The 14,690-nt window shown below is 35.0% G+C and overlaps 1 long non-coding RNA gene across 1 annotated transcript; it reads right to left on the bottom strand.

Annotated features, from left to right (window-relative positions):
- Window positions 1–5,423: 5,423 nt before the first annotated feature.
- On the bottom strand, window positions 5,424–13,119 carry LOC131050415 (uncharacterized). Its single transcript, XR_009106946.2, has 3 exons — window positions 12,996–13,119; window positions 12,778–12,919; window positions 5,424–5,694 (listed from the first exon to the last, which is right to left on the bottom strand). It is a non-coding gene; the product is annotated as an uncharacterized LOC131050415 (long non-coding RNA).
- Window positions 13,120–14,690: the final 1,571 nt, after the last annotated feature.

Genomic DNA, 14,690 nt, shown 5'->3' with positions numbered 1-14,690 from the left:
TAGCCATGAAGATGTCACAACCCTCCTTTATCACTTTTGATTTGATACAATTTCTATTATATCTTTTTTGGTTGAGCTATTGAAAATGGTTGAATAAATATTATAAAATGATAGATAATGGACCCACATACATACTTGGAGAATATAATTTAAAAGGCATTATTTATTTTTATTTTTTTCCCATTCCCAATTATGGCACATGTTGTAGGAGAAATTAGAAGCTTCTAGAGGAATCTTCATTCTTTAATTCCCTTGCATGTAACTCCCCCACTAGGATATTAATCAATTTTGCATGGATCCAATATTGAAAAAAGAATCTCATTCTTAATTAATTTCTCTAGATAGTGGAATTAAGGGGGTTTTCCTATATATTGTATGCAATTTTCAAAAGAAGGGAGTTGATTATTTTTTTGAAGAAAAGTTTTCTCGAGTAGTTTATTTGGTAGTCACATTCTTCATTTCGAGAATTGTTAACTTTGTTTCAAGAAATTTTTCCAAGCTTGCAAGGAAGGATCAAGGAAGGCTAGACTTGAAGATTTGGAGAGGATTCGACATCAAAGGCTTCTCCAGGTTCCCTCCCTTTTTGCATTTTTGCTTATGTAAATTTTTATATTTTCAAAAGGAAATATCTCCTCTTAGATTCTTCTATTTGAATATAATTTTCTTAAGGAAATTATTTCTTAAATTGTTTGATAGATTAATTAGAAAGGAAAAATCTATTTTTCATTAAAGAAATGCATTGACAAAAGTTTTCTTTAAAAAACACATGCAAAATGCAGATTTCTCTTTTATTTGTTAATCTATACTGGAATAATACCATATATATATATATATATATATATATATATATATATATATATATATATATATATATATATATATATATATTGCAATATTAAAACTTATACAAAAAATATATATAAAATAATACAAAGTAGTTTCGAAGAAGAATTTTTTGTTGTTGCATAGCTTAACCGGTCAACGCAAAGGTGGGGGGGGAGTTATTACACCCGCTGGGGAGTGGTACTCTCCACTACCCTTGCAGTCATTGTTACGACAATCTAGAATAGGCCTTTGCAACCAAGGACAAGGGTAAAGGCAAGTGACCTCAAAAGAAATGTCAACGGAATTCTAATGATACTTCGAAGAATCTAAAAACTATCACATGTTATTATTGTACCAAAATTGGTCATATGAAGAAGCACTACAAGAAGAGGTTGGTTGAAAAGGAATCCAACCAAAGAGGGCCTCCACAAAAGGCTCATGTCATAGAGCATTCTGAGTAGGAGTCAACATTCTATGCTTTCATGGCCAAATGACAAGCAAATCAGTCAAAGTCTTCTGTGTGGTACATAGATTTTAGAGCATCTCGACATTTTACTCACAAGTAATAATGGTTCACTGAGTATACAACTTGCTCAAATTCAGTGATCTTTGATGGTGGCGAGGAGTATATAGTTGTTGGAAAAGGCAATGTTAAGATAGCCTCTAGAGGGAAAAAGCTTATTTTCCTTAGCTTATACTATGTTCTATGTATAGAGCTCAATTTGTTGTCACTAAGTCAAATTATGTGCCATTGTCACAAGTAGGATGTCATTTTTAGCACACACAAGTGCTCTAATGTTGCCAAGGGCTCCAGGCAAGAGTTGGCATAGAAGATGGTGGGTTGTATTGGTTGGTTGATAATGGAGAAGCTCATGGATGTGCATGGGCAACCAAGAGTGCATCAAATATAATTACACTATGGCATTAACATTATAGGCATCTCAACCTATCTATTAAAATAATATTGTAATATTGATATAATGGTCATCTTAGTAATTTAGTTAGTATTTAGAAACTTCCATTTATGTCTTTTGCTTGGTTGGCAATTCAAGATAGAGTCCTCACCGGGATGAGATTGGATAGGCTTGGGATTACTGTGGTTTTCCCTTTTGTGTTTTGTGGACATTGTATGGAAATCATGGATCATATGTTCTTGCATTGTCTGTTTGCTCTGGATTGTTGGTACTGGTTGTTTGGAATGCTTGGTTGGTCTTCTTCTATTAGTCCTAATTTATTGTCGCATTTCATGGCTTGGCCTTTGATCTATTCATCCTCTTTTTATTCCTCTCTTTGGATAGTGGCACCTTCTATTGTTATTTGAAACATTTGGCTGGAGAGGAACTCTAGGATTTTTAAACATAAATCAACTTCATTAAAGGAGGTTCTTGACAAGATTCTATCCTCCATTTCTGAGGTGGTACTTTCTTACATTTACAAAAAATTGGAACGTCTGAGGTCCTTTTCTCATTGGGATAATTGGGTAACATGGAAATAAAGTTCACTTCGAGTCATTCCTTCCCATGGGTCTTTAATAGCTAGATTATCCTCACTTGCCAAATGTAGGATGGCTAAATGGATGCCTCCCCCCCAATTCTCCTTCAAATTAAATTTTGATGGGGCTGCTAAGGGTAATCCGAGGAAGTTAGGGATTGGGGTGGCCATCTTTAATCATAATGCTAAGACTGTTAAAGCTATCGATAAATATATTGGTGTCGACTCTAATAATATTGTTGGATTTTAGGCGTTATCTTTTGGTCTTGATCTTTCCATTTCTTTGGACATTAAGGATATCATCATTGAAGGGGACTCAATGTTGGTCATTCAATCGGTCTCTGCTAAGAAATGTGTTTCCTAGCATTGACAGTACTTGTTAGAGCATATCCTTGCACAGTTGAAGTGTTTTTCTAGCTTTACTATATCTCACTGTTATAGGGAGATAAATGTTATTGAAGACTACTTGGTTAATAGGGTTGTTGTTGAATGTGTTGATTACTTGGAGGTTCCCCCTCGGGATATCCCTGCTTCTTGGATTAGTATTCTTCTTTAAAAGTTGATTGGTCATGGTTTGTAGCCTTCATCATGCTCCTTGTTGGGTGTGGTTTTTCTTTCGCATATGACATCAGGGAGGGTGTTGTCTATCCTTATGGCAACATCTTTTTTATTGGCATACTCGGTAAGTATCTCCTCATGGAGCAAGGAGGATGTGGAGGATACATTCGCTTGACCTGTACCCTTCATGTTGAGTTGGCCTTGTATTTGATTTGGCTTACCATTACTTGGTTGGTTGTGATGAGTTTGATCTTTCATAGGATTGATGTCTCTTATTTCTCATGATATTATTCTGCTTTTCTGAGTGAGTTGGTAGCATGAATAGTTGGGCTTGAGATGCTCATTGCTTGGGATCATTTACTTGTTTGCCTGTTGTTTTGATTGGGCATACTCTTATCATTATAGATTTCTGGTTGGCGAATTCGATTGGTAATCATGTTGTGGTAAGTTTGTGTTGGATGACCCGATTATCATTGCTTGGTTGCCTTCACAGTTTACCGTTCACTTGCAGGATTGTGTAATGATGGTTGCTTTGAGATGGCAGAGTCTTCTCTATTGATTATCTTCGATTTGGTAAACTATGGGGGATGAGCTTCTATAGAATGGCTTTCGCTCATCATTGTTGGGTGTCTTCATTTTTCCAGCTTGGTTTTTCCTTTCATGCTTATGATTATGTTGATCTTGTTATGTTCACTCCTCTTGCACGTTGCTTTCTTATCATAGTATGGAGTTGGTTTATGCTCATTCAGTGAGGCTTCGTGTTTGGTTTTGGTTGTTTTCATAATGACCCCTCTATTGGATTGGTTTATATTTGAGCTCTGTCGTTGGCCTTCTCATGTTTATTCCTTTTGTGGTGTCGCTTCTCATATGGTAAGATGCTATGTTTTATTCAGAAGGTCTTGGTTAGGTTTGGAGGATGGTGGTTGTCTTTGAGAGCTTGGAACTTGCAGATAGTTTGGTATATGAGATGGTTTCTCGTCTTGTTTCTCTTTTCTTGGTTGCTTCTGTGGGCTATTATGTGGCTTGGTCTTATTCTAGTTCCTCGGGGTCTTTAGCATCCTCCCCTTCTTCTTCTTTGGATTATATTATGTTTGCTCACAATGTTTGTCTTGGAAGGATCTCTTATAATAATTTCTCTTTTGGTTTTTGGTATCATACTAATCAGTGGATTGGAGAACTGTGTTTCATAGACAGGGGTGGCCCAACTTCGAATCTTATTGGCTGATATTTTGGTATTTTGGATGGATGCACTTCTTCCTGGTGTTCCACTTTCACAATTTTCTCTTGTATGCCTCGTCTGGCAGCTTCCTTTATATCTAATGAGGCTTGTTGTGTAATTGGGAAGGGTTTTTGGGTGGATTGTGCCCATGGGCTTCTTGTAATGGGTAGATAGGCTTGTGTTATTTGAGCAATACTGAAGGGTTTTCTTACTGGTTCTTTCCCTTCAGTGCTCTTTGAACTAGACACTTTGTAAAAAACAAAAAAAATTAATATAATTCAGTGGTTTATCCACTTTTATCAAAAATAAATAAAAAAATGATCAGTTTTGATTGGTGCAAACTAATTGATTGATTGGCTTCAGTGAATGTAGATTTTTTTTTTTTAAATATCTAAAATTATAGATAAATCTATGCATGTCCCAATTAAATTAGATAGTATAATTTTAAAGTTCATAAAATCATTTTTTTAAGGGAATTTCTTTTAATTGAATACTATAATGAATAACTAACTAATGTGTACTCAATGAAAAATTATTTTATTTTAAAGAAAATGCAATTTTCTTTAAAGAAATTTATTAAAAATAGTCATCAAACATAAAATTTTAAAATTAAATTAAAAAGATATGTTTTTTAAATTTAGTTCAACAAAATCAATTAAAAATTTATTTTTAAAGCAATTCCTATTAATTGAATAATACAATGAACTCAAATTTAAAATTGATCAATAACACGTTGCTTTTTGCAAAATTCAACAACAACACCTCTCATTATAGTAGTTGGTAACAGGCTTGGAATTTGACAGCCACCCCTAACTGTCATATGATTTTTTTATGACGATTTGGTCATTTCAATGGCCTTCATTTTATGTTTTAAGAAAATAATTAATTGTCAAAATAATAATAATTTATGAATAATTTTATATAAATTCTTTTATAATAAATGTCAAAATCTTGTTAGGACATGCATAAGATATTTGTTGAGGATATGGATAGCTATGAAGCCAATTGATTTTGGGTTGGGTTTGGGGTCCCCCCTGGGGCCTTGAGACTCTGGTTCTCTCTTAGGTTGGCCTTGTGTTCCCCTCATGGGGCTCTGAGACTTTGGTTCTCTCTTGGGTTGGGCTTGTGTTCCCCTCATGGGGCTCTGAGACTCTGGTTCTCTGTTGTAGTTCTTGATTATGTTCTTCAATAAAGTTTTTACCCCTTTATTCAAAAAAAAATGTCAAAATCTTAAATTTTATCTATTATGACAAGTTTCTAAATTCATATTTAAGACAATCTTATTAAAAATATTTAAAAAATTAAATTGACTAAGTTCCTAAACTCATGAGAAAATATAAACTATTCTAAAATTTCATATTAATTTTTTTTTTAAAATTCCAAATCGTTTACAAATATTTTGCTCATACGAGCATCAACTTGAGACCATTACATGACACTAATATTTGCTCATATCGAGCAACCAAAACCATGAAACTAATACTAGCTCCTTTCAAGCAACCACACTAGAATCAACCTGTGGAAGGCCAAGAGTCACAAATTAGAATCCACTTATTAGAAACCACCATTAGCTCATTTCGAGCAACCACACTAGAATCAACCTATGGAAGACCAAGTGTCACAAATTAGAATCCACTTATTAGAAACCACCTAGAAGCCAATTGTGTAAGACTAAGAGTCACAACTTTGAATTCCATATTAGATGTCCCTTTGGGATTTGAACTTTGATCTCCACAATGAGAACTCAATGCTTTAACCAATAGAACACAACCCCTTCAACCATATTAAAATATTTAAAAAATTAGAAGCAATTCTATCATATCATTTCAATTATGACAAGTTTCAAAATTAAAAACAATTATATCATATCATTTCAATTATGACAAGTTTCTAAATTCATATTCAAGACAATTTTATTAAAATATTTTAAATAATAAAATTGACTAAGTTTCTAAATTCATATAAGAAAATAGAAACTATTCTAAAAATTCATATTAAAATATTTTTAAAATTAGAAACAATTATATCCTACCATTTCAAAATATTCTAAATAAATTTGTTTTTTTATAATAAATATTTTAAAATAATATATCAATATTATGAATTATAATTATATATAATATATAATTACCTATTCTATTTTTTATGGTTTATTTTTTTTGTATTAAGTATAGCGAGAAGACTTCTTATAATAATCACTTTTGACTTAGTTAGTTCATGCCATCTAGGCAACAAGACCACTTATTGGCTAAATAGAGTACTAGTGTCTGTGATCCATATACATAACATTGACCCATATGTACATCTGAAGGAACCATACATATTAACGAATAACATATATACTCTATGTACAAAAAATTGATCCATATACATCATATTGCTCCATATATAACAAAAATGTGTCTAACATAATCTACTGCACAAAATGAAGGTAGCATCCTTTTTACTCCTTAATTCACACTGTCCACCCAAGGGGGCCTTCCATCCATATAATGTTTCTACTCCATTGCATTGTTGTTGTTGCAACTAGCTGAGCGACCTACTATTGCCTTTCCACCTTCCTAGCTTCGTTGATTTTGTTCATGAAGGCCTCCAGTGCATTCACAAATGGTGATCTATCATTGCAGTTACACCTTCGAAATACCCCTCCAAGGAGATTCATTCAGCCTCCCCAATCTGAACTGACTTTATGCGAACGACTACCATTTAGACAACCTTTTGCATATAGGGGATATGGATGCCCGTCTCATGTGGCGAGTTTGGGAGGGGCCCCTATCCTTTAATCAAGAGAAGAGAGATTTGTTCCCTAACAACTATATAGTCTAGTCTAGTCTAGTCTAGTCTAGTCTAGTATTCTCTATCTTAAATTTGGACCATGTGTAACCATGAGATAATTCTGATAGGTAGACTCTAGTGGTTCCATCCTCTATAAATCTTTCGAAATTCTTCTTCTCTTGCCTAATAACAATGGTGACCTGCATTTCAACATTGTAAAGGATGATTCTTCTCAAAGATCGAGTAAGCAGCCTACTCTTACCTTGAAATTTCTCTTCATTTCTAAGGGACCAAATCATCCACAAAATCTCACATGATAACAAAGACCAAAATAGACTCCTATGTTTTTTAATACCATTATTGAATTAGAAACAACATTATGATAAGAGAAACTGTCAAAAAAGTTAATTCCAAAGTTGTTCCAAATCTCTTTAGCTATAACATAGTCAAAGAAGATATGCATAATAGATTCAACAACCCTGCAAATACTACAAATATCAGTATCTTGTTGCTTATTCTTAATAGGTAATCTATGAAGATTAAATAACCATTTAAAAATTTATTCTTGGGTGTGATAGTACTACCCCATAAATAGGAATATACCTTAAACACCAATCATTATTACTACAATTCAAGTTCCACGCAGAATTAATACAATCAATCAAATCAACATTACTGCATAAAGCATCATAAACCGATTTGGCTTTGGTGTTCTCCAGCAGAGTACCATCCACCCATTTGAAGAGCTTAAATCTATCATCCTCCGCAGAGCACTGCTTGGGGAGTTGGAGACAAGAACATGCCTCCCTCAATACGAAGTAAGTCCTCTCGTTAGACAAAGGAAAGTGGAATTTTTGACAGAGATCATTCCAAGAAATTAGTTGACAATTAATAATAATATCATTAAAACAACAAATACCTTTGAGATTCCATTTTTTAGCAAAACAACCTTGGACTAGGGCTAGGGGCCTATCTTTGTTGGATAAGTTCCACTAAATGGACCTCTCACCACAAAGGGTATTATTATTACTGATGATCCCATTATGAGAAATTAAGCTTCTAATAATTTCACATGCCTTCCATATAACCTTGAAGACACTAGATCCAACCGGGAAGACAAGGAAACTACTAGTATTGAGATCACTAAAGGGGAGCAACTTCCAAGTTTTAGCTTGTTTAGGTACAGAAAGTCTAATGTTATTTCTAATGAGAACCTTCCATGGCTCATTTCCCTCCAAGGCATGAAATATCCATTTAGCCGCTAAGACAATCCCCTGCATCTTAAGGTCCTTGAGACCTAGTCTGCCCATATTTTTGCTCAAACAATACCACTGTCATTTAACCCAGTGCCACTTCCAATTACCTTTACCATTGGACCACAAAAATTTCCTAATTACTTTCTCAATATAGTTGATCTCGTAATCGCTAAACACGCACATAGAGGCATAATAGAGGCTATAAGAAGAGAGGATCTTTTGACAACCATAAAAAAGTATTCTTTATTCCATCTACTTAGCTTATTTTCAATCTTCCCTTTGATCCACAACCACATTTCTTTTGGACATGGATTGACTACAAAGGGGATACTAAGGTATCTAACTTTCTTACAGAAGTTTCTCCATTGAAAATGTACCTACTGAGCCACATAAGGGGAGTATCATCCCATCCAAGTAAGGTGGATTTGGCTGATGATATCTTGGCCCTTGAGGCATCACAAAAGAGATTCAATTTCAAAGTCAAGGAGTCCATGTTTACCTCATAAATATCTAGGAACAATGTAGTAACATCTATAAACTAAATGTTGATCAGATCTTCCTTATTAGGTAGAGAGATGACTTTGACCTTTGGGGAGTAGCAAGAGTCTCTAAAGAGAGAGATAATAGCTTTAGATGCTATAAAAAATAAGGCGGGGGCAAGTGGGCACCCTTGCCTAATAGATCTCCCTAGAGTAAGGGGTTCGGTATGGAATCCATTGACCTTAACCTACACAAAGGCATCTTTTAGCAAAATCTGAATCATCTAACATAATTCCTTAGAAAACTGAAATGCTTCTAGGTGAGGAAAATCCATTCAATCTCGTCGTATTCTTTCTCAAAATCAATTAAAAACATTACCACATTTTTATTGGTGCTCTTAGCCCAATTCATGGCATCCCAGTTAGTGATGAGATTGTCAAGTATGTATCTACCTTTGGTGAAACTAGTTTGGGTATTACTCACAAAGTTGGGCAAAATATCCACCAACAACGCGCAATTATTTTTTCTAGTGTCTTGTAGGACATATTTAGCAATGTAATAGGCCTTCAGTTTTTGATGAGGGATTTGTCTCCATCTTTAGGGAGTAGTTTAATCACCCCCTTAATTAATTTTATCCCCCAACAAGCCCCTATTCAACGCTTCCTCATATACATGTAGAAAGTTCATGCCTATCCACTCCTTAGTTTCTTTGTAAAACTCAGTAAGCAACTTGTTAGGACCAAGGGCATTGTCATTGTTGAGGGTGTTGATGGTCTTAATGATCTCCTCAAGTGAGATTGATTTCTTGAGAGTATTAGCCTCCCCCTTTGATATCTTCCCCGAGATGAGAGCTTTGCATTTCTCTCTTGCATTTTGACTAGCTAGGGAATTCCCCTTAGAGGAGAATAGCTCCCAATAATATAGGAAAAAAGATTATTTAATTTCATCCTTGTCCACTAGTTCTTTACCCTCTTCCCTTAAAATTCTATCAATTATTTATGCCTCAGCATATTGAAATATAACTTGGATCCCTTGTCCCCTTGTTGCAACCGATTGATTTTGGCCCTCACCTTGAGCCCTTAAATCTTTTTAGTCTAAAGGCTCCTAAGTAATCTCTGGTGTGGGCCAGAGAATTTGAGAGGTCAAGGTTAGAGAGGTCCATTTGGTTTTGAGACTAAAAAACTAATAAGTTCTCAACCAGGTCTCTTTCTAGCTTCCTCTCATCTTTGGTTGTCTTCTTCCTAGTTGTTTGAAATAGAACCCTCCAATAGTTGACATTGTTGTTCCACCTATCAATGGAAGATGGATTGTGGTAGTCCCATTTATTAATTTTCCTAATCATATAGACGACACACATAGTATCTTGGTCATTAAATAGGCTAGTGTTGAAAATAAATTTGTCATCTCTTTTAGTAGATGTGTCAGAATGATAAGATGATGATCTGGTAGAGTGTATGGGCACACTGTAACTATGGTCTCATCACCCTTCTTCTTGAAAGAGAAGAAGGACCTCTATTAGCACTAAATTTGTCTCTCCTACAATAGATCCTCTTCCTCCCTCGTTGGTAGTTGCACCAAGTGTTCCAAATGGACCTATAACTATTCCTTTTACCTTCAAGAGGGTCAAAGAGTCTAAGCTTTACCTTCATCCTTGTCCAATAGAGATTCTCACCATATTTCCACTCTAAATCCAGCCCTCCTAGTTTATCCACCTAATGCTCAATCAGATTGAAATCCCCTCCAATTATCTAGGGGATATCCAAGAGTGTACACATCCATTTCCATAATTCAATTCTTTCTCTATAGTCATTTGATGCGTACAGAGAGCACACTCCAACTTTAGCATCATGCTTGTTAATAATGGACCACACAATCGTGTTACATGGGGAAGACCCATTATCAATGACCTCATTACCCTATTTTGCCACCTATTAGGGCAACAACCCCCCCTTTTCCTTTATCATGTTTAGTGGCAAATTGGCTTGCATCTTTTCATATGTATCTAAGGTTAATATTCAATGTGAACTTAGTGGCATTTACTTACTCCAACAACATAATATTAGTATGTTTGTGTTGGTTCAAGAATATCCTGACCACATGCTTCCTGTTTGGGGATTCTAACCCACTAGCATTCCATGATATGCAATGTAATTCCATTAGACACATTAGAAAGAGATATTCATTGCAGCCTTAAAGTTGTCAAAGCATTTAGGAAGCTCTTTGTTATTGTCCTTTTGTGTTTGGAAAAGGAGAGCTCTTTCCTTTTGGGCTCCCTCTCTTCCTCTTAACTTTAATGAACTGACCATTTCCAACAAGGATTAAGATCTCATGGTTTTATTTCTTAGGATTTCTTCTAATGTCTTGACCTAAGAGTTGCTCCTCCCTAGAAACAAAATAATTGGATATCGACCTTGTTTCCAAATCAGACTCTAATGGGTGAGTATCAGTGGTGATTGGACTAAGACCCACACTAGAGGACTCATAGGGTACTATGGCCAGGTCATGGGCCTCATTAGGAGCCTCATGTCTAACAAGGGGATCATCAGTAATAATATCAAAAAAATATTCATTCTTACCAAGACTAGAGTGAAGGATATCGCTGGAAGGAGTCAAGATACTACAAAGTTGAGTTGATAGGGTAGTCTTCTTCTCACCAAGGGGAGAGATGAGACCTTCCTCTAAGGGAGAAAAATTGCAACTATCGATCTCACCATCTTGGGGATTCTCCATCTGAGATTTTGCAAGAATACTAAAATTGTTTGAAATCTTTATTGAGATGATTCTCCCATTGGTGTTAACCAAACTATCTATTTCACTTAGCCTCATAATAACCTAACTCTTCTCTTCAATATTCCTAACTATAGATTTAACAAGGGAGTAATTATCATTTTCAATCACACTAACCACATTGGAGAAAAGAAATGGAAGATAGAGGGGGACTCATTAGGAGATTGTGTTACATCCACCATGCAGCCCCTGGTCTTTCTAAGATTCTCCGAGGCTAACTGTTGAGCATTCTTCCTCCTGCTTTTGTGAGCCTTGGGATGGATAGGTTGGTCACCCATAGTTTTTTTGGTGTCTCTTAATTGAGACAACAAAATAGAAATAACCTAATATGGGATGGGGTGGGTGGGTGGGTGGGGGGGTTGGTGGTGTTGGTTCAACATTAATACTCCCAACCTTCAAAGATTCATCAAGGGTGGAAAGTTTAGTGGGCGGGGCTGAAACTGCAGCCTGTATTGCTTCCTTAAGAGAATTCAAATGCTCCAAAATTGACCTTTTCCCACCATCAATTCTAACGACGGACGATTGCAATGGAGGAGCCTCTTGTTCGGGTAGTGTTGGCTCCTTATTAACAAACTCAGGGGGTAAACCATTAGAGGTGTCATTCACTCTACCAAGAGGCTTGTATTTAATATAAATATGGCAACTCCTCTAGATATGGCCCTCACATCTACATAAAAAGCAAGCATTAATCCCACCATGGGTTTCAATAACACATGCAATAGGTTCATCGTTGATGTTAATGTTAATGAATCTGGGGAGATCTTTGCTCAAGTTAATTGAAATCAACACCTAGTATCCACGTGGAGAACAAGGGATTGGGTATTATCCACCCTAAGAACCTTCCTGATAGACTCTAGCATTTGAGGGATAAGGTTCCAAAACAGAGGACGAAGATTCTTAACCACAATCCATCTAAGACAGGATAGCGCCAATATTTCATCACAAACCGCTTCAAGCGATTGTTTGAGGGCCCTAAAAGTACAACTCCCAATGATCCAATACTGTCTCTCAACAACCCCCACCTAAAATTTAGCATCATTTAAAAAAATAAAAAACAACCCTTTTTGTTTCATTCTAGAAAAGGAAAATTGAAACCCTAAATTCTTAGTCCAAACATTTTTAAGCCATTCATCAAGAAATTTACAAGTCGAGCACTTAGTAACGTCCACGACTGCAAGAAATACAAAAATGCTTTTCAAACAAGATTTATCATGATTCAAGACATTAACCATTTCGGGATTAGGAATGATACAAAGCCTAGAAACCGTAGAGGTAGGTTTACCTCCTCCTCATTTTAATTCTCCATTACCTCCAAAAAGGGCAACAATACTAGACCTGAATTTAGAAAAGTTAGGAATAGAAATACGGATTTCTATGAGAGCAAACCTGAAAGATTTGGTTTTGTTTGCAAGGGCACCTGTACACTACCTTCACTAATTGAATTAGTTGCTCCATTAATCGGATTTCCATCCATATTGGTCGGAGGCCACCAATCGATTACATCAAATTAACAGTCTGCTCGGATGAACTGAGAGAAAACCACACAACATACAGAAGAATTGAATGTAGAGAGAAAAAAAAAAAAGATAAGACGGGCTAGTTACCTGCGTGGAGGAGGCCACAATCCCTCCTTCATAGAATCAGCGACCCCTACGCTAGGGTTAAACCCTATTCTCACATGTCATCCGTTGTCCGCCTCAAAGCCAAATTCATCCTCATTATCAAATATCGAATCCTACGCATATTTTTATTTTTTCTGGTTTATTAATAATTTGAAGTGTCGTATAGAAAATTATAGGATGTCAATACATATAGTCCGATAATTTTTTAAGCTTTCATATACGATCCAAAAGTGAAAAAACGATCATATAGACGAACAAATTTGAAGCCTAGTTGGTAATGTTGAGATTGTAAACAAAATCAAGTAGAGTCAATTAGAAATATAGCATCTCACTTGCACTAACAACATGTCATATCCCACTTGCACTTGTGAGATAGTCAACCTTGGATGAGCATAAAAAGATATTTATAAAATATAGCCTAAATAATTTTCTCATAAATGTTTGAGTGTGGTCTGTAATATTAATTACTATTTTGTTAATTTAAATTGTGTTTAATATTAGATAAGAATCTAAGAGTAAAATGCCAAATATATTCAAATAACTATTGAATTTTGTATCACTCTATGAACCACTCTTTTAACTTTATTATCAATAATCTTTTCACTCAAATTGAGTGCGTTAAAAGACAACAATAACCATCAAGATTATCATAAATTTGATGCCAATATCTGAGCTATTCCCCATTTGAAATTTTGCAAATAATAGGCAATACTCACAATTCTCAATTACACTGTTGTTTATATAATCAATTGGGCATCCATATGTATCATTCATGATGCCAACTACAAAAACTTGTAGCCTTTGAAACTTTATTAAGGACAATTGTATCCTTTGAACCTTCTCTCAAACACGCTCTACCAAATGACAAAATCATTTCAAGCATTTCCATTTCAAGTCTCCCTAATTTTACATTGAATGTTCACCAAAGGACTAATTATAGTTCACATTTAAACATAACTTCACATAGCATTGGATGTTCCCAACATGACACTATATTCATTTGGAATAAACTTTGGATCTAATGTAGTAACATTATAAGACATAGTCTAGACAGATTAACATAACAACAAAGCATTCTAGTTTGAACACATTAATGGTTAAGTACTATATGCTCAATATTTTTTTTATTAAAAATAATACTTCTGTGAGGTAAAAACATAATCTATTGTCAAACATGAATTTGAAAAACTATATCATGGATAACCAATCACCTTTGAATCTAGAAAAGTAAATGGTTGGTGCTCTAAGGTAGATCTCATTTTTAGGGATGAAAATAAGGTACACGTTAGATGTTATTCAATAACACTGTAATACATAACAATTATATATTTGAGGAGATGGAGAACGTGAAAACTAGGTTGGATGAGATGGAGAATAAGATGAAGCTTATGATGAAGTTCAACACCAAGATAATGCATAAGTGTCCTACCTTCTCAGTCCTTCATGGTCAAGATTTGAAGAAGCGAGAAAAAGGAGAGGATAGTTTGCAAAAGTTTCACAATATCTATAAGTTCCTCTATGAAGATGGGTCTCTCTCATTTCCTAGATTATTTTTGTTTCATATTGTTTAATATTGCTCTATCTAAACATTGTTCTTTTTGTTAATATCTTGTTAGAGTGTTGCTATGGCATGTTTTGGGTTGTTTTTGCTTTTATTTTTAGACTATTCTTGTCTAG

The sequence above is a fragment of the Cryptomeria japonica genome, chromosome 1 (genome assembly GCF_030272615.1).
Source record: "Cryptomeria japonica chromosome 1, Sugi_1.0, whole genome shotgun sequence".
NCBI classification, from domain to species: Eukaryota; Viridiplantae; Streptophyta; class Pinopsida; order Cupressales; family Cupressaceae; genus Cryptomeria; species Cryptomeria japonica.
Note: the sequence above shows the minus strand (reverse complement) of the source record. Positions and strands in the feature narration are given on the sequence as shown.